General features: G+C 35.9%; 1 pseudogene; it reads left to right on the top strand.

Moving 5' to 3' along the window:
• Positions 1 to 20687: 20687 nt before the first annotated feature.
• Positions 20688 to 22843, top strand: LOC145939833 (uncharacterized; annotated as a pseudogene).
• Positions 22844 to 23186: the final 343 nt, after the last annotated feature.

Genomic DNA, 23186 nt, shown 5'->3' with positions numbered 1-23186 from the left:
ATTACTTTTAAGATACACATATATATAAACGAAAAATAAATAAAAAGAAGTCTGCGTTTTACAGTTAAAAAATTTTAATAATTTAAAAATTTTTATCATTAATTTAAAAGATTAAGAATTTTTTCAAAAATTTAAAAACTTTCAAATAAAAAAGTTAATAATAACTTACTGTTGGAATTATGAAGGAACTATCGAGCGATGAAAATAGTTAGTACCCCATTGATCTTTAAAAAATGGTGCGAAAGCATTTTTTTTTAAATCTAAAAATTTTTTGGAATTTGAAAGTTTTAATGACATTTTTATTTGCACCCCGACGAGTTCTATCGATAAGTATTAAGGCCCGAAGCTGAGAAATAAAAGATAAAAAAGTTGCGGCCACTTTTAGTTATACGCTCCGAAAATTTTCCAAGTTCTAAGGGGTTGAACATTTTTTCCGAATTTCGCAGTTCTGTTTAGAGTTCCGTTTGCACCCCGACGAGTTCTATCGATAAGTATTAAGGCCCGAAGCTGAGAAATAAAAGATAAAAAAGTTGTGGCCACTTTTAGTTATACACTTCGGAAATTTCCAACTAAGGGGTTGAAAATTTTTTCCGAATTTCGCAGTTCTGTTTAGAGTTCCGTTTGCACCCCGACGAGTTCTATCGATAAGTATTAAGGCCCGAAGCTGAGAAATAAAAGATAAAAAAGTTGTGGCCATTTTTAGTTATACGCTTCGGAAATTTCCAAGTTCTAAGGGGTTGAAAATTTTTTCCGAATTTCGCAGTTCTGTTTAGAGTTCCGTTTGCACCCCGACGAGTTCTATCGATAAGTATTAAGGCCCGAAGCTGTGAAATAAAAGATAAAATAGTTGCGGCCACTTTTAGGTCTAAATGAGGTGCCGGCTATTAGATTAAAAAATTGTTTTAAATTATTTATCGACCGGAATTATTGTTCGAATCTATCAGGAACTGTAGAACTCTTCGAGAACTATAAGATACGATGATTTAAATGGCATTTTTCGCATGTTGCGGTGCCAGCTTCGATATTCAATAATTATTTAAAAATATTTGGCGGCTAGAACTATTATTAAAATGTATCAGGAACTGTAGAACTCTTCGAGAACTATAAGATACAATGATTTAAATGGCATTTTTCGCATGTTGCGGTGCTACGGGAAGTTGGCACCTCATTTTTTCAAAACGATATATTTTTAGGTATTTCGCCGGAACTATTTCTAAAACCTATCACTGTAGAACTATTTGGGGTGCAATAGGAACTCTTGATAAAAACTCCGATTTTTGAACATGAGGTGCCAACTTCACACACCCTCTCCGGCTCCGCTACCGATAAGGTACCGCAGAGCCTTTCCGACCGGAAATCACAGTTCGAGGTAGACGGGTTTCGCTGCCTCTACGGAGACTATCTCCGTCCGCCGAATTCCGGCTTCCGAAATCCCACCCCTGTGTCTCGGAGGTAGACGGATACGCTACCTTTCCCGAGATTATCGCGGGAGAGTCCGGCCCTGACCATCACCAAACACGCGACGGTCTCACAATCAGTTAGGTGGCTCCGTAGGCTCCGCCACTTTCGTCGAGTTTTCTCGACAACCGCCGCGTTCCCGGATCCCAGACATTATACCCGCCGATTGCATCGTGGATTCACGCGCGCGTCCCGATCATAGATATAGGAATATAGAGATGGAGCGTCAGCTTAATACTTAGACAAGGGAAGGAAGCCACTGCGGGAGGGGCAATGAGGTAAACATATGCCACGTTTTTATTGGATATTATTCTACGCATGCGTCGTAGTATACGTCAGTGTCAGTATATGTGCAAAATCCGCGAAGAGGTTAAGTGTACAAAGTACAAAGCAAATAGTGTCGGAATCTCATCTGGGCAAATGAAATAAAAATTATTTATATAATTATAATTATTTATATATTATTTATTTCATTAGACAATGGTCCAATGTTGTGTACAATCTTGCAAAAACAGATTGGATATGAGTGGTTGGAAAAGATTGATAAATTCCGGAATAAAGAAAAAAAAAGTTTCATTCCATAGGTAGTAAATTTATACATATACTAAAAATAATGCTAAATTAGAATGTTTTATTATGATAAATCTAATTCTTAACGATATATAATTGTATATAATTGTATAGGTTTCCAAAAGATCCGATAGCACGTAATCGTTGGCTACAGATCTTAAATCTGGATGCATCGTTAATTTCTAATAGTGCATATTTATGTTCAAATCATTTTAAGGAAGAAGATTTTAATAAAAGATGTGCAAATGCTACACTTCTACCTAATAGTTTACCAAAAGGGATAGAGGTATGAGCAACAATAAATATTTTAATATAAAAATGGCTTTCTCTTTTTCTTTTTCCTATTTATATTTTTCAGAAAGAACATGAAACAGAGATATTATCCGTTTCGAATGAGAAAACTGTGGAAATAGAAACAGATTTATCCGACAATAATGTTTGTAAGATACAAAAAGAAGAAAACGCACCAAGGCCAAGAACATCAGAACAAAACAATACATCATTATTAATTACAGATGGTTTTACAGGTGAGACAGAATTATTATGATCTTTATATCATGATATAATTTTGAGAAGGCATGAATAAGTTCAATTATTTTAAGAAAATATAATTATTTTTAATTATTATATATAAGAGAGAATACAATTTTAATTATAATTTCTAAAAATCTCCTATATCGAGATATTAATATAATTTTTATATTTAGCAGTACCTTCAACGTCAACTGCAGACAAAACAACTATGATGTCACCTACAAAAATATTTAACTCTCCTGAGAAATGCCGGTTGAGGAAAGCAATTGCAAATTTAAAGAAGAATTATAGAAGTAAAATTCGAAGTTTACAACAAAATTTGCGTAGGAAAACTTGCGAAGTAGCAACATTAAAAAGTGTTTTGAATCATATAAGGGAGAAGAATATGCTAAATAATGAGCAAGCTGATGTTCTACAAACATTGGGTGAGTTAAAGAGTGGTGACATTTTTCAACAACTAATGAAAAGAAAGTGTGTGCCTAAAAGTATGATGAAAAGTTACGCTGCTTTGCCGTAACACTGCATTTCTATTCTCCACGTGCCTATGAATATGTTCGCTCTATGTTTTATTCTTGCCGCATGTAAAAACTATTTCTAAATGGTATAAGAGCATTGAAGGGAAACCTGGTATTAGTTCAGAAGCATTGAATGCTATCAAACAACGCGTAGATAATACTGAATATCCATTGCTGGGTTGTTTAATGTTCGATGAAATGGCAATTCGACAGCATGTTGAATATGACGGTACAAAATTTAGTGGTTACACTGACATGGGTGATGATATTGCATGCGATGATAACACTATTGCAAGTGAAGCTTTAGTTTTTTTAATTGTGTGCATTAATAGTGGATGGAAAATTCCTATTGCTTATTTTCTGATAAACAAAATGAATGCTGAACAGAAAAGTAATATTGCGTTACAATGCATTTCTGCTGTACACAATGTTGGCATGAGAGTGGTGTCTATTACGTGTGATGGGATGAGTACGAATCTAAGTGTATTCTTGGGTGTAATTTTAATATTACATCATTGCAGACGTGGTTTCCACATCCTGAAACAAAAGAGAAGATTTTTGCTTTTCTTGATCCTTGTCATATGTTGAAGCTGGTACGTAATGTCATAGGAGATCTAAAAAATATAGTTTACAGAAATGATCAATTTATAAGATGGTCCGATTTAGTACATCTGCACGAATTACAACAACAGGAAAATATGCATTTAGCAAATAAGTTACGAAGTGCCCATATTCATTACCATAATCAGAAAATGAAAGTACGGTTTGCAGTACAAATTTTTAGTACATCTGTAGCAAATGCACTTTTATTTTGCAAAAACACTTTGAAATTAAAAGAATTTCAATTTTGTCAAGGTACAATAGAATTTCTTCATGTATTTAATGATTTATTTGATATTTTAAATTCCAAAAATATGAAACAAAGTAGATTCAAACAACCTCTTAATGAACAAAATAAAGAAATAATAACAAACAAATTGGAAGAAATTAAAAGTTACATATTATCTTTGAAGACAATCAAAGGCGAGCTTTTAATTAAAACCCGAAAAAAAACTGGTTTTCTAGGTTTTCTTATCTGTATTTATAGCACAATTGCATTATATGAGGAACTATGTGAACATTAAAATTATTAAAATATATTCCTTTTCACAAATTAAGTCAGGACCATTTGGAACTTTTATTCGGTTGCGTGAGGCGACAAGGAGGAAGTAATAACAACCCTACTGCTCGCCAATTTAAAGCAGCTATTAAAAAAATATTAGTGCATGCTGAAATTCGAGATATACATACAGGGAATTGTATTCCATTAGAACATGTATCAATTTTACATGTCTCATCTAATAATATTTCTAATTCTGAAGACGTAATTAATATGAGCACATGTTTCTCACAAATAATTAATGATATGTCTAATACAGATATTCAAATCAACAAAATTGAAGACCAATTATATTTTTTAAATGATCACAACTATTTAACAGATGTCAGAGACATTTCTGAATTTTCCTTAAACACTGTTGAATATATAGCAGGGTATGTGGTAAAGCAACTAAGACAAAAATTGCGTTGCGCAGAATGCATTAATGTTTTAATAGATAAGGAATGCAAAATGAATAGTCTTATATATATAAAAAATCGTGGAGGACTAATTACACCATCAGAAGATGTTATTAAAATCTGTAAAAAATGCGAAACAATAATAAGACACGCTCTTCATGCCAACAAAAATATGTTGGGAAATAAGTTTTATGAGACTTATCTTACCAATAATGTACTAGGATCATTTTTAAATATTAATTTATTTGAGCAATTAAAAGAACATACAAACGATCAATCACTGTTAGAAAATCATGTTGTTCATTTAATACGAGCCATTATACAAAAATATTTAAAAGTAAGTGTTACGTCCGGCGGACTTCACGATTCTTTTCTTTCCCACGACCAAGGCGAAGTTTGTTGTTAGGTAAATAAAAAAGGAAGAAAAGAGATAATAATAATCTAAGCGGCACGTATATAATAAAACGAAAACGTGCCCAGCGAAACGGACAGCTGCAGATATCGTGAGCGACCGATAAATATTACAAAATCGGTAAATAAAAGAGACCAGGCGGAAAGATGCCGAAAGCGGATTCTTGCCGACACCCTCGCGAATAATAAGTTAAAATCACATATCGGCAAAACATAAAGACGGCGAGAGCGGGCCGAAAGCGAGCCCACCTTTGAGGGGAAAACTAGAACAACGAATTGATAAAATTAAACGTGCCAAGCGAAGCGGCACCGCAGCGGAAACTCTCGCGAGAAACCGACAAACATTGTAAATCGGGAAAACACAACAACGGCGAGAACGCGCCGAAAGCAAATCCTTCCCTAGTAAGATTAGGGGAAAACAAATAATGAAAACGAAAGTGTGCAAAATAAGATAGTGGGTATTCTCGCGAGAAAGCGGCGAAAAATATAAAGATTAAAAAGATGCCACACGCATCGCCTCTCAGCAAACAAGCTCTAAGCCGCACGTGAGGGCAATAAAGCGAGAACCCGCCGATAAAAGCGGCACTAACAAACGACAAATATCGCGATATAGGAAAAACTAACAACAAACACCGCCGCCGATATCGAAATCTCGAGACATCCCCGTTTTTGGGAAAGCGAGCTCTGATTCGCAGACGCCTGCACTAAACTTTTGATTCGTCGATCCTTGCAACGCTCCCCATAGAAAGGGAAAGTAAAAATATTAAAAACGCGATTATGAACTTCTATTCGCAGGATTTTGTCAAAAGGCGGAACGGAGGGCGTGAATCAAAAACCGAGATATAAACGCGAACTTCTCTGCGGAGCGTCACTTATCGTTCTTCGTCGAACATCCACAGTTTCCTTGTGTTTTCACCGCAACACTTAGTGCGCAAAAGAATTCTCAGTGCGAATTCTCAGTGTGAAATCAGCGTGAACACTCAGTGAGAAACTCTGTGAACTTCCGGCATAACAACAATTGGATATACCAGCCAGATCTAGAGGCCCACTGATCCTACAACGGGCCGATCTTGAACCGAACATTTTATCGACGCACGCCATAAGTAGTAAGTCCCCTTATATGCATATACAATCTCACTCTACTAAAAAGAGTTCTTGAATAAATTAATTTCTTTTATTCAAAGCTGTTACCTAATATTCGAAGAAGTTCGTATTAATTATTCCTGAACCCTTCCTTCCCCCGCTGAAGGCTTCCTGCATAATTGCAGCGCGAGCCCTGGTTTCACGGTTTCCTGCATGATTACAGTGCAAGCCCTGGTTTCACGGTTTCCTGCATAATTGCAGTGCGAGCCCTGGTTTCACGGTTTCCTGCATAATTGCAGTGCGAGCCCTGGTTTCACGGTTTCCTGCATAATTGCAGTGCGAGCCCTGGTTTCACGGTTTCCTGTATAGCTGCAGCGCAAGCCGCGACCTTCCCTTGTATCCGTCGGGTTTCCTGCATAACTGCAGTGAGAGCCCTCGCAAAGTTCCCTCACCCTAAACAAAATTGCAAAGATGCAAATTTCTTCGGAATAAATATTAAAATTTCACTTCTTAAATAAATATTGAATTCAAGGACTCTTTCTCGAAGAACAGCTCTCATATATCGCTGTTGTTAGTGGAGACTACGCGCCATTCCCAACGGGTCATAAAGCGGTCCCGAAATCGTCGCAATCGTCGTCTAAGGCGAGAGTTGGCTCGGGCTACGGCGGACTTATTTTCTACAACCGACGACCATAAATTACTCCGCGAAAAACTCGAAATATTAACTAGAGAACACATTAACACTATTAATAGTTACGCCAAAGAAAAAAATTGTAATACACCTAACCGCGACCCACCTCATTACTCTCCGATTTCATCCCCCGAATACGCAGGAACCCCGCGAATTCCCTCTCCCTCTCCCTTCGAACCCACCGAACAGGAGCGAACTCCTCCCTTCCTTCTCGTTGATTCACCTGAATCACCTGCCGAATCTCAGCGGAACCTTTCTCCTCCACCTCCCCTCTCTCCCGCACGCCCAGATTCACCTCGATCTCCGTCCCCGGTTCCCTCCATTATTACCATTATCCTTGGGGACTCACCTCCCTCTTCCCCAACGCCCTCCGAAAACCGGGAACTACCGGAAGATTTTGAGACGATAAATCTCAGCGACGACGGTTCGGAAGAACTAGAATCGCACGCCGAGCTCACCTACGACCAATTCAGAGCTTGGTTAATTAATCAATTCCCGGGGATAAGAGAAGTCCCGGAAGGAACCTTTACAATCGGTCCGGGGCCAGTAGAACATGAGGCCCTGCGTCAATATCTAATCGACGTAAATCCTGAAGAGATTATCCCTTGGTATGTTCCTGAGCGTAGATATCCCTTGGCCGTCCCAGCACAAGTCTTATTAAGATCCTATCCTCCCTCCACCATCCAGATTCGGGAACTCCCATGACACATACGCACACACGCGCACACATATATATATTATTATTATTTGTTACCTAACTATTAAAATGAAAAAATTATTGTAATAACCAATCGGGACCATAATATATTTAGACAATAAACTCTCCCCCCTTTATGTCCCGATTGACGACCTCCGTACTTATGTAACACCCGCGAAACACACACACACACACACACCTTTTTATAGATTAAATCCCGCGCGCGAGTTAATTGTTACTTATGTATCCGTCTCTTCACCGTTTTTATTTATATAAATAAAACTTAATTTTATTATGAACTCGCGTTTAATTAATTGATTAACCCGCTCTCATTTCCTCCGTCCAGAGATCGCACTAAGGTCCCATCCCGCGCAAAAGAGATTAAATTCTCTTGCCGAAAAGGGACCACCGAGCGAACGCCCTTTAAATAGCGTAAGAGCGACCCTCGCGGTCGTTGACCTGTTTGGGGCCTAAACACGTTCGTTCGGCTCGAACAAAACGCACTACCTGACGTTGTTTGATTTAAGTAGTTACGTCCTTCCTTTCGACTCTTCCTTCCTTGAGTCTGGACGTAACATAAGATTACATTATATAGCATTAAATTCTATAAATAAAAGTAACAATAAGCGTCAAATATATAATAAACTGGTATTATTTCAAGGTATGTAAACGCGTGCAATAAATATATAATATAATTATTATATAATTAATATTATGTATAAGATAGGAAAATTTGTTTATACATATTTTTCTATATAATAAATTATACTTGTGTATAAAATCATATGAATAATTTATTTCATTCACTTACAATTAGACATTTTTTACTATTTGCTTTGTACACTATTAAACTCTTCGCGGATTTTGCACATATACTGACACTGACGTATACTACGACGCATGCGTAGAATAGTATCCAATAAAAACGTGGCATATGTTTACCTCGTCGCCCCTCCCGCAGTGGCTTCCCCCCCTTGAGCTGCCGCTCCATCTCTATATTCCTATATCTATGGTCCCGATACACGAATTCTCGCGCCGAACTATCGCGCTGCGCGCTGTCTTCGATATATCGAAGAGAGCGGCCGCTCTCGCGCGGCCCGCTGTCAGCTGTGTTAGCCGCGCGCCGGTCGCCGACCCCTCATCGCACCGACCCCGCGCCTAGCGACATGCGTACACCGCGACGCGTCAATACGCAATACACGCACACACTGATACAAACATTGTATACACACATTCCGGCGAATTTAAAGTCCGCCTGCGACATCTCTATAATGAAGGCCTTTTAAATACATGTAACGCGACTCTCTCACACACATACTTACGCACACCCACACATACGCACATAGTTTTTTTTTATGTAGCCACAATCAAAATAAATAAGTTCTTTTTTTTAATAAACCACGCGTTCGTGTCTTACGTCTTTCTCGAGTCCTGATCCCGACTGCGTCCCGAGCTCGCGAAAGCGACCCGTTACAAATATATTGCAGTAAATTAATTATTTGTTACTTTAAAATACATTACAGTAATTTTGAAATTTAGCAGCGCCAAGTTTTTTTAACTAAAATTTTTTTATAATTTGTACTAATTTTTAATTTTTGCATAAGTTTTAATTTTTAATTTTTTTAACTAAATGTGATTCTTAAATTCGGCCTAAGAGCCAAGCACGAAAATTAATTCTAATTTTTCGGAACGGTATCTCTTGGTTTGAGATTATTAAGTTCCATCAAATTAATAATCCTCGAATTTTTACAACGGGAAAAATAGGCGAGAAAAATATAGGTCCGAAAAATCGCTGAAGCGGGAATTGAACCCGCGTCTTTCGCTTGCCGGGCGACTGCTCTTACCACTAAGCTATTCAGATCCTTTCGATCCTATATTTTTCATTTGCCTTATAGTGGATGTTAGTAAATAGCGTCATGAATTCGGCCGAGACGCAAATCTAAATTAAGAAATATTTTTATCGGCTCTCAGTATTTAATAACTAAATGTGATTCTTAAATTCGGCCTAAGAGCCAAGCACGAAAATTAATTCTAATTTTTCGGAACGGTATCTCTTGGTTTGAGATTACTAAGTTCCATCAAATTAATAATCCTCGAATTTTTACAACGGGAAAAATAGGCGAGAAAAATATAGGTCCGAAAAGTCGCTGAAGCGGGAATTGAACCCGCGTCTTTCGCTTGCCGGGCGATTGCTCTTACCATTAAGCTATTCAGACCCCTTCGATCCTATATTTTTCATTTGCCTTATAGTGGATGTTAGTAAATAGCGCCATGAATTCGGCCGAGACGCAAATCTAAATTAAGAAATATTTTTCTCGCCTATTTTTCCCGTTGTAAAAATTCGAGGATTATTAATTTGATGGAACTTAGTAATCTCAAACCAAGAGATACCGTTCCGAAAAATTAGAATTAATTTTAGTGCTTGGCTCTTAGGCCGAATTTAAGAATCACATTTAGTTATTAAATACTGAGAGCCGATAAAAATATTTCTTAATTTTAATTTTTTTGTATAAATTTTTATTTATTTGGCGCAACTTTTTGATATTATTATTTTTTTTAGAAATATTAATTTTGCAACACAAGTTTACAGTACTGAAACACACTGTTCTTTCTATAACACTTTTTCACATGGCGCGTAAACTTCGCTTTTTTTACCTTTTTTTAAAAAGATAAGTTTTTTTATGGATATCATTCTTTTTTGTATTATATATTTATTTACACATTTTAAAATAAAGAAGCAAAAAGTAACTTATAGCACTATTATGAGTGCTTTGAGCTATCAAAAATGTATATATTATTTATAATTTTTTTCTTTATTTTATTTATTATATATTATTAGCTTTTATTCACTTCCTTATTTTATATCAATAATTATAAACTTATGAAGAAATAGTATGATAGAAGCGTAACAAGAAAAGTTGTTATAAAAAAAAATCACATATATATGTTATCGCATATCATATGTATATAGTATAGTATTGCAAACTGTAGATTTAAAAGAAATAACAGGATTTTACAATACTATACTACATACATGTAATATGCAATACTACATATATTATATGTGATAAATTATATTTTTTTTATATTAATAACTTTTCTGTTACGTACCATCCTACTATAATAATTACTTTCTTATTGCACTGCCATCTTCCTAATTCTTCTTCATAAGTATATTATTGTTGATATAAAATAAAAACTTGAATCTCTATCAAAAATGCATATTATTTAACTTTCCTCTTTACGTTATTTATTATATATTATTAGCTTTTATTCAATTCCATATTTTATATCAACAATTATATACTTGTGAAGAAATAGTAGGATGGTAGCATGTAGCATGACAAGAAAGCAATTTATATTTTTTTTATAACTATCACTCTATTATTTCTTCATAAGTACATATATAATTGTTGATATAAAATAAGAAAATGAATGAAAGCTAATAATATAATAAATAACATAAAGAGAATAGCTCATAGCATTTGTAATTGTGCTATCAAATTCTTACTGACCTTTTTTTACGTTATTTTTTATTTAGTATTAATTTTTATTCACGTTTAACTTTTTTATTATACACAATTATTTTTTTTATACACAATTATAAGTTTCTTTTACTTTCTTTCAATCAATTGATTAATGAATTAATCAAACATAATGAATTAACCTACATTAAAACTGAACCTGTGTGTCAAAACTAATAACCTAATGACATATATCATTCATGGAGCGACATCAATGCTGTCTTGCAATGAATGCTCGAACTGGACATTTTCTGGTACATGCGTATTGAGAAGGTCGATGACAACCAAAACTTGAATCAATTTTCTTTAAAAACAAATGTTACATTATAATATCTCCGTTTATAAAGCACATAGAAAAAAAATAAAGGCACTTTTATTATATAATTTGAACTCAATCTCTCGATTGAACGTAGTAAGAACTCGATTGCTTCAGCCGTTATTGCGTATCTGAAATATATGATACTCTCAACTGTCCGACTCGCGTATAGGTACACGGCATGCCTCGCGGTCGCTACGCAAAGCTACGTTTATTAAACTTGGCGCGAGATACTACCGTGTCTCTTGATATTGTTATAGCCCGAACTATAGTTCTAATACTATTTTAATATTGGTTATAACCAATATTAAAATAGTATTAGAATTAAGAATTTATTATAAAGCATTATAGAATAAAAGAGTGCTCTCGCCAAACGCTCGTCGCGCGAAAACGCTAACGCAGCGAGACACGCGCGAAGCACCGGAAATCGCGAGATGCAAGCGAAGACTTGCGACTTCGACCTGCTTCGCTTGCACTTAGACCAAAAACGCGTGAATACTATTAACCAATCAGAGACCTGTTTCCAAGAGCCTCTCCCGAAAGAAATCCAAGAAACAAAGAATATATATAAGACCGAGGGTCAGCCCGCGAGGGCAGTTGCTGACAGGAATCTAAAAGACTAAGACGAAGAATCGCTAGGAAAGACCTACGCTTGTTAATTAATCGCCGATTGTTATATATCTATCTAACTGGAAAGAAGGACCAATAAAGTGTAAACTGTTCAACTGAAATAAAAGTGTATTTTAAAAGAAAGAGAAGAGTACAACACTCCTAACTGCCTATGAAGTCCTGCACGGCCCGAGGATCCCTATCCTTAAATTCGGCGTAACCCCAGTGCCGTGGAGCGGCACAACAATATACAGACATACACACACTAATTTTTTGACATTAAATTGCCCCAATCAATTTTATAATTTTAAAATATATTATTTTAAATTTTGCATACACACTGTGTTACAAACTATTTATTTCTTATAATATATTTTATTATTATATTATAAATCAATTATTGTATTATTTAAATTTTTTTTATATAACATATATAACATATACAGAGTGTAACTGAACAAACATATACGGAGCACCATCAAATTCTCTGGCCAATTTAGAGACGATTTTTTTTCAATGAAAATGTCGAGGCACCAATAATTTTCAAGTTATCAATGATTGAAAAAAAAGCTTCTCACAAATTGAAGGAGAATTAAAATATTAACAAAACTACATTCTTCAGTTAATTATTTCAGGGTAAAGTTTACTTTAATAGAATTTTAATTTAAAGCTTTGTTACACAAAGATAGAAGATGGCAAAAATTGAGAACATGCAAAAAGTAATGACCTTCTTCGACATTTTTGCTGAGAAAAAATTGTTTTCAAATTAGCTACAAAATTTGATAGTGCTCCATATATGTTTTTTTTAGTTACACCCTGTATACATACATACATATATACATATATACATATACACACACGTGTATATATATTATTTACAATTTTTTAAAGAGTTATTGTGATAAAAGAAATAAAAAATATAATAATTGATTTATAAGAAATAAATAGAGATAAATACAAGTTTGTAATAGTGTTATAATATGAACTTATTTCAAGAATTAAAAAGACTGCATTATATGGTACCTGTAATAACTTCCCGTAATTTTGTGGTTTCGAAACTTCTTTTCTTTTGTCCTTTCCAGGTATACGTCATTGCTAACTCGTTTGTGATTACAAATTTCAACATATTCATTACGCTGGCTCTTTGATCAGCACCTCCAATAGTGAAAAAACGTTCTTTCTATGAAAAATTATAACTGCACATTAACCAAGTTTAATTATTTTAAAATTACAAAAGTAGACGTAATTTTTAGTAAAATTTTAAACCAAACCAGATAGGTATAAGCAGGTCCGGGTATTTCTCGATCTCCATCTACTGTTTTTATAGATAACAATTCTTCTAACTTTTTAAAATCATCATCGTTTTTCAATGGTAATTCAGGCAATCCATCCGGTTTTGATGTAGGATTTAAGGATGTCATCATAGTTTGTAAAAGTCGATTTGTACAGGCATTGTTCTGCTCACATAAAATTGTTATCTTCTCCATTCGCTCTATTACGTATTTTTGAAATTGTTGTTGTGACATTGTTGTTCCTACACCTATTTCAAGTTTTGACGATGTATGTTCATTAAATTCAACGTCGTTTTGCGTGTTTTTTGATATCGAACCTATAAAACAATATCAGATTATAATAGAGTATAAATGTTGGAGTATAATGATGTATTGAAATTTTTAGAAAGAAACATTATTTTATGTACAGTTGGTTTTACGAATCTCGATTTATCAGTTTATCAGTATATCTGTCGTATAACTTTGTAATAGAATTATATTTAATAATGACTTGATATGCAATTGTATTCGAAGTATATATGCGTAGATAACTCATATATAAATACTATACAAATTTATATATCTCTTAAATAATATATGTACAAACTCTTAAATATATACACACACACACACACACACACACAAACTATATATCTAACTTAATCTACATTAAATCAAAATTGATATACTTTACTACTAGTTTTATTATTTTCCACATAAGAATAAACAAAATAAGATATAGCTTAATGATTATAATTAGTTACTATGATTCCTAATATTTACAGTATCAATTTCTACATTTATGTAAATAATGATATTCTGATGTTTTCTACAAAAAATATCGATATAAAAAATTTTATTACACATTTAAAATTTACCTGCACATATATACTTTACACAAATTACAAGATATATATCTGTCCTTTTCTATGTTCGAAGCTGCCACCCGCTGAGCGTCTAATAATACGTGCAAGTGTTCTCATTCTTTCAGTGCGCTTTGCGCTTCCAGGCTATCCCCTCCATTCAACTCCACTGGCTGCAAAGTGGCTGTCGCGTCTGCAAATTGGCACCTTTGAGTGGGAGCGAGTAGACCGGTTTGTATATGGCGTTGGTTGCAAGGTCAAAAGATGCGCGCGCTCAAAATTGTGTTAAATTTTATCTCGAGGACAGGTAAGACTATATAATTAGTAAGAGATGAACCGGAGTAGTTTTTAATTTTTCTTTTTGTGTTGGTTCATCTTTATTTTCCTCTTTTCTTAATGCTATTCATGTGGATTTCTTTTCAATATTGAATTCTGAAGGATAAGTTATTATTTTATATGTGCGAGATAGTCGGATCTGACTGGTAGCACATACTTTCTGCCTGTCAGCCGAAAGTCTAATAAAAAAAAATGTACGATATTGTGAAAGTGAAAGTGATATCATGGATGATGATTATAGCGAAATCATAAATTGTGAGAATATAGAAAATGAACAAGTAAGTTTTTGTTTATTAAATTAGTATTATTTCTATTATTACAATTACGTATAACTTTTTATTATTATAAGTATTATTCTTCTTTGTGTTTAATTTGTGACAGTTAAATTATATGTGTACATTAATTATATGTACATAGTGCATTAATTAATCTTTAATTTTATTTTTGAAGGAAACTGAAACTATAACCAAAATTCAGAGATTTTTGAAGAAATATTAAGAATGGAGATTCGCGCGAGAGACTTGTCTTTGGGATTAGAGAATAGATGTTTAACTCCGAGGACTCGAAGCTACGAAACAAGCATGGGGAGAAATAATAGCTTCAATTCTTGGTAGATACACTTTTTATTTGTAAATAAAGCTTGTGTTGAAAGTTTAGGGGATACGAACTTTAGACTCATTTTATCCAATCTTTATCGGTTTTGACACAGGTCTGGAATCAAAGATCGTACAAAAAAGTGTAAAATCTTCGGGATACATTCCGTTGAAAGCAGCAGGAAATGAAATCGTACATTCCCAGTGGAAGTGGAGTTCGAAAGAAGCCATATGACTGAAAATTTTACCATCTTATGGAATTTCTCATACTGACATTGAATTTCAGAAAGTACATTACGCAATTATTTATTTCGCAACTATTTACGATAATCTTATTGCTTACAAATCTGTTGCTTGTCTGAACAATTAATAAAATTTTACTTTTATGTGATGCAGGACGTATGGCAACTTAGATCGATTCTAGAAAATCAAAAATTCATGTTCGAATCAGGAAACATCCTTCAGATTTTTGCCGATCCCGACTTCCACGGATACTTAACTTCTTTCACAGTCGGAGCCTTCTGAAACGACAATAGTGCAAAGTATATATACAGGGTGATTCAAAACATCCTAATGTCCTTGAAATGTTATATTCTTGAGCGAATTCTGAGACGATTTTTCTTTTTGCAAAATTTTATCCGAACCTTAGTTTTTGAGTTATAATTGAAAAAAGTCAGCAAATTACAAGTCCAATACAACGGGCAGGCAAGAACGGTGCAACGCGTCGCGAAGCCAAAGCATATCAGCAGAAAGAGCAGCACAAGATGCTAAACGGATGCGCGAAGATGACAAATTAAAAAATGTATTGTCTCAAATTTCTCAACCGCGTACAGAAGAACAAGTTTTCTGTTCTTTCTTACAATCTAGATTAGAAAAACTAGAGAAGAAATATTATATGCGTATTACACATATTATTATGCAGAAAGTTATGAAAATTGAATTAGAACAATCCGAAGATTCTTTTCTAAAAAAGGCGTGTTATATCGATAGTTGTTGAGAATTCGGTAATTCTCATTTGAATTTAAGCGCGTAAGCAAAAAGCATCACGCCTAAACCGATCGCGTACATAACGAGCGCGCGCGCACGAGTCGCGCACCGAACTCGGCAGCCCCGCACCACAAGCAAACGCGCGGCGAAAAACAAAAACAATATTGCCCTCCGACTTTCTAGAAGACCATTCGCCTTTGTTTGACGATTCAAACAAATAATGATTAATACTCCGTCGAATCTTCTAGAAAGTCGGAGGCATATAAACGACGGCAGTTAGGCCACGCGACCACACTCTTGTTCCGCCGTTGTTCGCATTAACGTAACAGGGAGTTTTCCGTAAACCGAAATCGTTGCACACGGCTACGCTAAACGTCGACGCACCGCACTTCCGCCGGTCCCGACCAGGGCCTCTATTCTATAACTTGTTCGCAATGTTACGTATGCGTACGATTCGAATAGTGAAAATGCGCATACGTTTTTGACACGGTATTCTTGAACATAAATGTTTAGTTTTCGCAGTTGGAAACGTATACGCTTTCCGTTGCACTGATTTACGTTTGGCAACGTCGGAAAATATATGTATTATACTTAACCTACAAATATCGATGAAGGAATATTATATGACGTACATTGATCGAAAAGGTACCTGTATCATATTTAATTACAATTTTATATTTATTGATAGAATTAATAAAATTGAAGGAAAAAATATGTTTTTGTTATAAAAAATTGTTTTGTATGGCAGATGGATAACTTGCATAGAAAAAAAAAGATGTGCAAATATTACACTTGAGCAAAGAACTCTGTTAATAGAATACATGAATAAGCATCCAGAATTATAAAAAGGAAAGTTAACATCTTCGTTTACCTTAAAAAATTCCATATGTTTGTGGACTAAAATAACAGAAATTTTAAATTCAGTAAATGGCGCTAAAAAAGATTGGAAAGCTTGGCGTAAGGTAAGTTATATTTTTAAATCAATAAAATGAAACTGTACATTTTATAACTCTTATTTAAGAAAAGCATATAAAATAGTCTTTTCAGAAAACTTTATATTTAGGAAAATAAGCGGAATCTGTTATTGTTTTATTCTTTACAATCATAATAAGTAAATTCCTAAGCAGTACAAAACATTAATGTTTTGTACAGCTTAGGAATTTACTTTCAATGTTATTATAACAGTCAACCATTTGCCAACTAATTTGTGCTGTTCTGGTTATAATAGTAAATATAGTTTTAATTTTACCTTTCAATGAAAAACATATTTCTAGTGCTGGCATGATTTCCAATCACGTAGTAAAAAAAAAACATACTTTGATAAAGCAATCTATGGCAGCAACAGGAGGTGGTAAACAAAATGCAGAAGTATTGACACCACAAGAGGAACAAGTCCTTAATATTATGTGTTCAACTAGTATTCATGGACATCCTGATATAAAAGAATCCAGTATAAATATATTAGAAGATTCAGAAGTAATTATTTAACAAAAAAATATTTTACATTTATATTAACTAGTAAAGTGAGATAGAGATACCAAATATATTTATCATATTATATCTTAATTACAATTCAAATGTAAGAATTATATGTATATGTATATGCTTACGTATTTTATGAAAGTAACAACATATGAATTTTTATAGAACATAATATTTGCTTTGCAGGACGATGTAATGGAAGTGGAATACTTAAAGGAATATGAAGAAGATGTATTCTCAAATACTGAACCTTCTACACATTCTGATAGTAATAACTGCAATATGTTAATTCTCCAAAACAGAAAAGCAGTTATAGACAACAATTCTGAATTATCAAATGAAAAGGAGAATGAACTACGAAGCAATGATGTAGATGTTAAACAGCCTCTTTCCAAAGTAGGTAAAATCCTTCAGAACTAAAAATGTCATTGAATACAAAATCTTGTGAACAGGACAAAACCCAAATTGAGAAGAAAAAAACGACCACCGTAAAAAAGGAATTACAAAATACTGTTGAAGTATCAACAAAATTGAATAATATTTATGAAAAAACATACGAATTAAAAAAGAAATATTATGAAGTAAGATTAGAATATTTAAAAAGATCTGTAGAAGCAAACGAAAAAATAGCTAATAATACGGACAGGTGTAATATGTCTTAATAGAAAATATAGTATTGTATAAGTATTATGTTATCCAATAACCAATAACACAATATTTATACGAAAACTATAATAATTGGGTGCTTTTCATTTAGCAACACAAGTCGACACAAGAGTTATTCTATCTTTATTCTCATAGAATGTAATAAAAAAAAAATTTTTTTACCGGGAACAAAGATAGAATAACGCTTGTGTCGACTTGTGTTGCTAAATAAAAAGCACCCATTATATATCTAAGTAAACTTTTTGTATATGTGATATATTGGAACAATTGTGATCTCTTAAACCTTGTCAAAGTTTAATTGTTAAGTAAAATTAATAAGACTGGTAAGTCCGGTTAATTAGTTTCAAAAATTTCATTGTGATATTAATATATGAAAATGCGAGTGTTACGGTTTGCTTTATTTTTAATAATTTTAAAATAACATTATATTTGTTTCTCTCTCTACACACACACACACACGCGCGCGCGCGCACACACACACACACACACACACACACATATAATGGGTGCTTTCCATTTAGCAACACAAATCGACACAAGCATTATTCTATCTTTATTCTCATAAAATGTAGAACAAAGATAGAATGACGCTTGTGTCGACTTGTATTATAAAATGTATATATGTGTATATATATATATATGTGTGTGTGTGTGTGTGTGTGTGTGTGTATGTATCTATAAGAACTTTTTGTTAGTAAAGAACGAGGATTATTACAAGAATTAATAATTTTGTTTTATATCTTAATAAATGTTAAAATGTGAGAATGTAATTATATCTAAAAAATTCAAACATTTCTTTTATATCATATATCTTTTATTTGTATTAATAAATTGTAACAATAAATAAAATATTTTGCTTAAAATATGGTTTACTCATTACTATCTTATGCCCAATTCCTAATGTAAAAAATACAATATATATACAATATACAGGGTGTCCGGTAATAGTCACGCCAACCGTCGTGTGCAGATTCCTGGGATCATTTGGAGACGATTTTTCCTCAGCGAAAATGTCGAGGGAGGTCATTATTTTTTGCATGTTTTCAATTTTTGCCATCATGTATCTTTGTAACTAAATCATAAATTAAAATTCTATTAAAGTAAACTCTACCTAAAATTAACTGAAGAATGTGAATTTATTATTATTTTATTTCCACAAGGCTTAGTTTGCGAAAAACCCTTTATTTTCAATCGCTTATAACTCGAAAATTATTGGTGTCTCGACATTTTTGCTGAGGAAAAATCGTCTCCAAATGATCCCAGGAATCTGCACACGACGGTTGGCGTGACTATTACCGGACACCTTGTATACAAACATTGAGAATAAAGAATAAAATAGTGAAAATAAATGATATTTATAATTCAGGAGAAGTAATTTGCAATCATTAGTCGTTGTTTATTTCTACCAGTTGCAAGATCCGGATCAATTCTACGGATGTTTCTTTCAGGTATATTTTCTTCAATATGATTTTCATTATTATACATCCCAAAGTCTACATCTTCATTATCATCGTTTAAATCCAATTGCCCATTTTGATTAATACACATATTATGTAGTACGGCACATGTACTCGTATATATGATTTTAGATGCTATTGGTGGAGAGTAATGGAGTACTCTGTGCTTCAGTAAACATCTAAATCGCATTTAAAAGTCCATTGCACTGTTCTATTAATGAACGACATCTCATTTGTTTTCTATTATATAATGCTTCTGGACTGTCTTCGACAGCACCTATTATGGGGGTCATCATCCATGGTCTTAGAGAATATCCTGAATCACCTATAACCCAAAACATTTTAATAATTATTGCGAAAATCGGTAAAGAACTTTTCTGTTCAGTCTAATGCGCCATATTTCTTTACTTATTCTTTTTTCTAAGTTTCAACATTAGACCATGCATTACATTGCTCGCGATTTCTTTCAACATCTTACCTAATAAATGGAAATTTTTGTGTGGATAGCGCCTACAAAGGATGAACCATAGCGGTTTTTGCATTGGAGTTATTCCATATAAATGCATCATGCGTGCTTCCAGGATAACGTGCATTAATGTGCATAATTTTTAAGCGCCAATCACATATCTGTAATAAATATATACACATATACAGTTGTTAGCGGTATCTAATGTAGCGGGATGTCCGGGAAATCACCTTACATGTATTATGTTATTATCGTGTCGGGTCGTTGTCGTGTTTTCGTATATATTTATATCTGTCCGTTGCTTCGATATTTTATCTTGTATTTCTGACGAAACGTGCCCTGCCGTGATTGGCGTCATTTAAAAGAATAAGCGTTTGAACTGTTTGTATATAAACGGCGACCGCTCGGTCATACGCGTCTCTCTCTCTCTGAGAATTTACAAGAGAAAAGTAATAAAGTGTTTATACACGATTCTGAATTATAACGAGTTGAAGAGTATTTAATATATATATATATCTCCTATCGACATCTTTAAATCCGCTAACAAAATCAGAAGTGGGATAGTGAATTCGTGCGTCAGGTGCTCGGAGGAAAGTGCAGCATGAGCGTGCAGGGCAGCGACTTCACAGTGGTTGAGTTGAAGGAGGCTCTGCGGGCGAAGGGGCTGCCGACCGAAGGGTCAAAGGCCGAATTAATCCAGTGGTTAGAGGAGGACAGCGATTCGGGCGTGTGGATGGAGCTGAGTAAGCAACGGGAGGCGTTGCGCTCGGCGGGTGCATCGGACCCCGGCGCGTGGAGTACGGATGCTGTAGAGGACTAGGTGGAGCAGGCCGCGGCAGCGCGAGAGCGAGGAGGCGCTTCGCCCGCTCGGCTTGAAGAGTTGGAACGCGCGGAATTAATTCTTCTGCGTAAAGAGAGAGAATTGTGGGAGAGAGAGAGAGTGATATTGTTGAGAGAGAGAGAACTGTCTCGCGACGCGTCGGTCGCATCGACGGAGGTGTCTGGTGGTACGGTTGTTAGAGGCGTTAAAGAGTTGTTGTCGGTATTCGACGCGAGCGAGAATACATTTTGGAGGTGGAGAGGCCAGCTCGAGCTTCTACGGGACACCTACCGACTTGACGAGAACGCGACCAGAATTCTAATTGGCTCCCGTTTGAAAGGACGTGCATTAGCGTGGTTTTCTCAAAAACCGAACATCTAACGCTAAGAATAGAAGATCTTTTGAGAGAAATGGGGCAAATGTTTGATTTACGCCCAGCTAAACTGACGCTCCGGAGGAAATTTGAGGCTCGTGTTTGGAGGGGGGACGAGCCCTTCTGCAATTACTATCACGAGAAGGTGATTCTTGCCAATCGTGTCCCAGTGGCGGAGGACGAGCTTCTCGACTACCTCGTCGAGGGTATAGTAAACGTGCAGCTGCGAAACCAGGCACGTCTCATGAGGTTCCGGTCGGGGGTGGAATTACTGGAGGCCTTCGAGAGCATTGCGATCGAGCGAGAGGACAGAAGGATAGGACCGTCCGGAGGAACCGGAGGAGCGGGGTGCAGAGGAGGTAGTACGAGACCCGCTGTCGGTGGAGGACCAGGGGCGTCGTCGGCGAGACCGGGATGGACGGAAAGCCGAGAGGTCGGCGTGGAGCCGGCTGCCGACGGGAGAGCCGAACTGCCAGAATCGAGGCGGGTGCGGTGTTATCGGTGCGGTGAGGTGGGGCACGTTGCGGCGCGGTGCGGGCGGCCGCCGACGGACCGTGCGTGCTATTTTTGCGGAGCGTCGGGGCACTTGGTGGCGGAGTGTCCCGGGAGGCCGGCGACGAGATCGGCGGAGATCGCGTCGACGGATGTGGCTCGGCCCGGTGCGTTTCCGGGGCCTTATATGGTTGATGTGAGTATCTCGGCGGCGGACGAAAACGCGAATTATGATCGTGCCGATGGTGCGATGGTCGACTCGGGATCACCGATCAGCCTCATTAAAAATAATAACGTTCCGAGTGAATTATGTTCGCCTGTCGATAGAGGCGCGGGTCAGTTTCGCGGAATTGATGGCTCGTTGCTTCGCGTTAATAGTATTTTTTATAGTCATGTAAAAATTCAGGACGTCCGCATAGAAATAAAGTTTTACACCGTTTCGGACGATGCCATGACCTACAATGTCCTCCTCGGTAGAGATTTCCTGACTTGTCCGTTGATACGAGTTTCGTTCGGAGAAACTATCGAAATTGCAGCGGTTAAGGCGGCGAGTGTTGGTGGCGAAATAATGTCGATCGAAAGCTGCGACGAGTCGGTTAACATGCGTGATGAACTCCGAATTAACGAGGATATCAGCTTATCGGAAAACATTAAGAAAAATTACGAGAGCGAGATTGTTCACCGCCCGGGGGAGGGGGCGAGTCGCGTGGATGCGCTCAGTCGTTGCCGCGGCGTCCTCGTGCTTGAGGGCAATACATTTAAGCGTACGATTTGCCAAGATCACGACGAGGAGATCACAAAAACTCATGACGAACTCGAAAAGAGCGAAATGAAATTTTATGAATTACGCGACGGATTAATGTATCGAAGAGATAAAAATAAAGAACTGTTATTTTATGTGTCACGGTCGACGGAAAATAACGTGATTGGAACCTGTCACGATGACCTTAGTCATGTCGGTGTTGACAGGGTTATCGGTAGTGCACCTAAAATTCACTGGTTCCCGCGGAGGCGAGATAAGATCAGGGAATGTGTGGCGCCCGATCAAATGCGTCCATACGTAAACTTTTAATTAAAGTAAGTTTCTCGGACATGCGCTCATTCGAGATGCGATGAATGTATGTTATATTTATTTCGCGTTATTTTGTGACTATGTTAGGCCGGGACGGCCTAATGTCAGAATGGCCGAACTGTTAGCGGTATCTAATGTAGCGGGATGTCCGGGAAATCACCTTACATGTATTATGTTATTATTATCGTGTCGGGTCATTGTCGTGTTTTTGTATATATTTATATCTGTCCGTTGCTTCGATATTTTATCTTGTATTTCTGACGAAACGTGCCCTGCCGTGATTGGCGTCATTTAAAAGAATAAGCGTTTGAACTGTTTGTATATAAACGGCGACCGCTCGGTC

The sequence above is a fragment of the Prenolepis imparis genome, unplaced genomic scaffold (assembly GCF_030444845.1).
Source record: "Prenolepis imparis isolate NDT839.2.m4 unplaced genomic scaffold, iyPreImpa1.0 SCAF_8, whole genome shotgun sequence".
In the NCBI taxonomy this organism is placed as follows: Eukaryota; Metazoa; Arthropoda; class Insecta; order Hymenoptera; family Formicidae; genus Prenolepis; species Prenolepis imparis.
The sequence above is the reverse complement of the archived record's forward strand: the minus strand, read 5'-3'. Positions and strand labels throughout refer to the sequence as shown.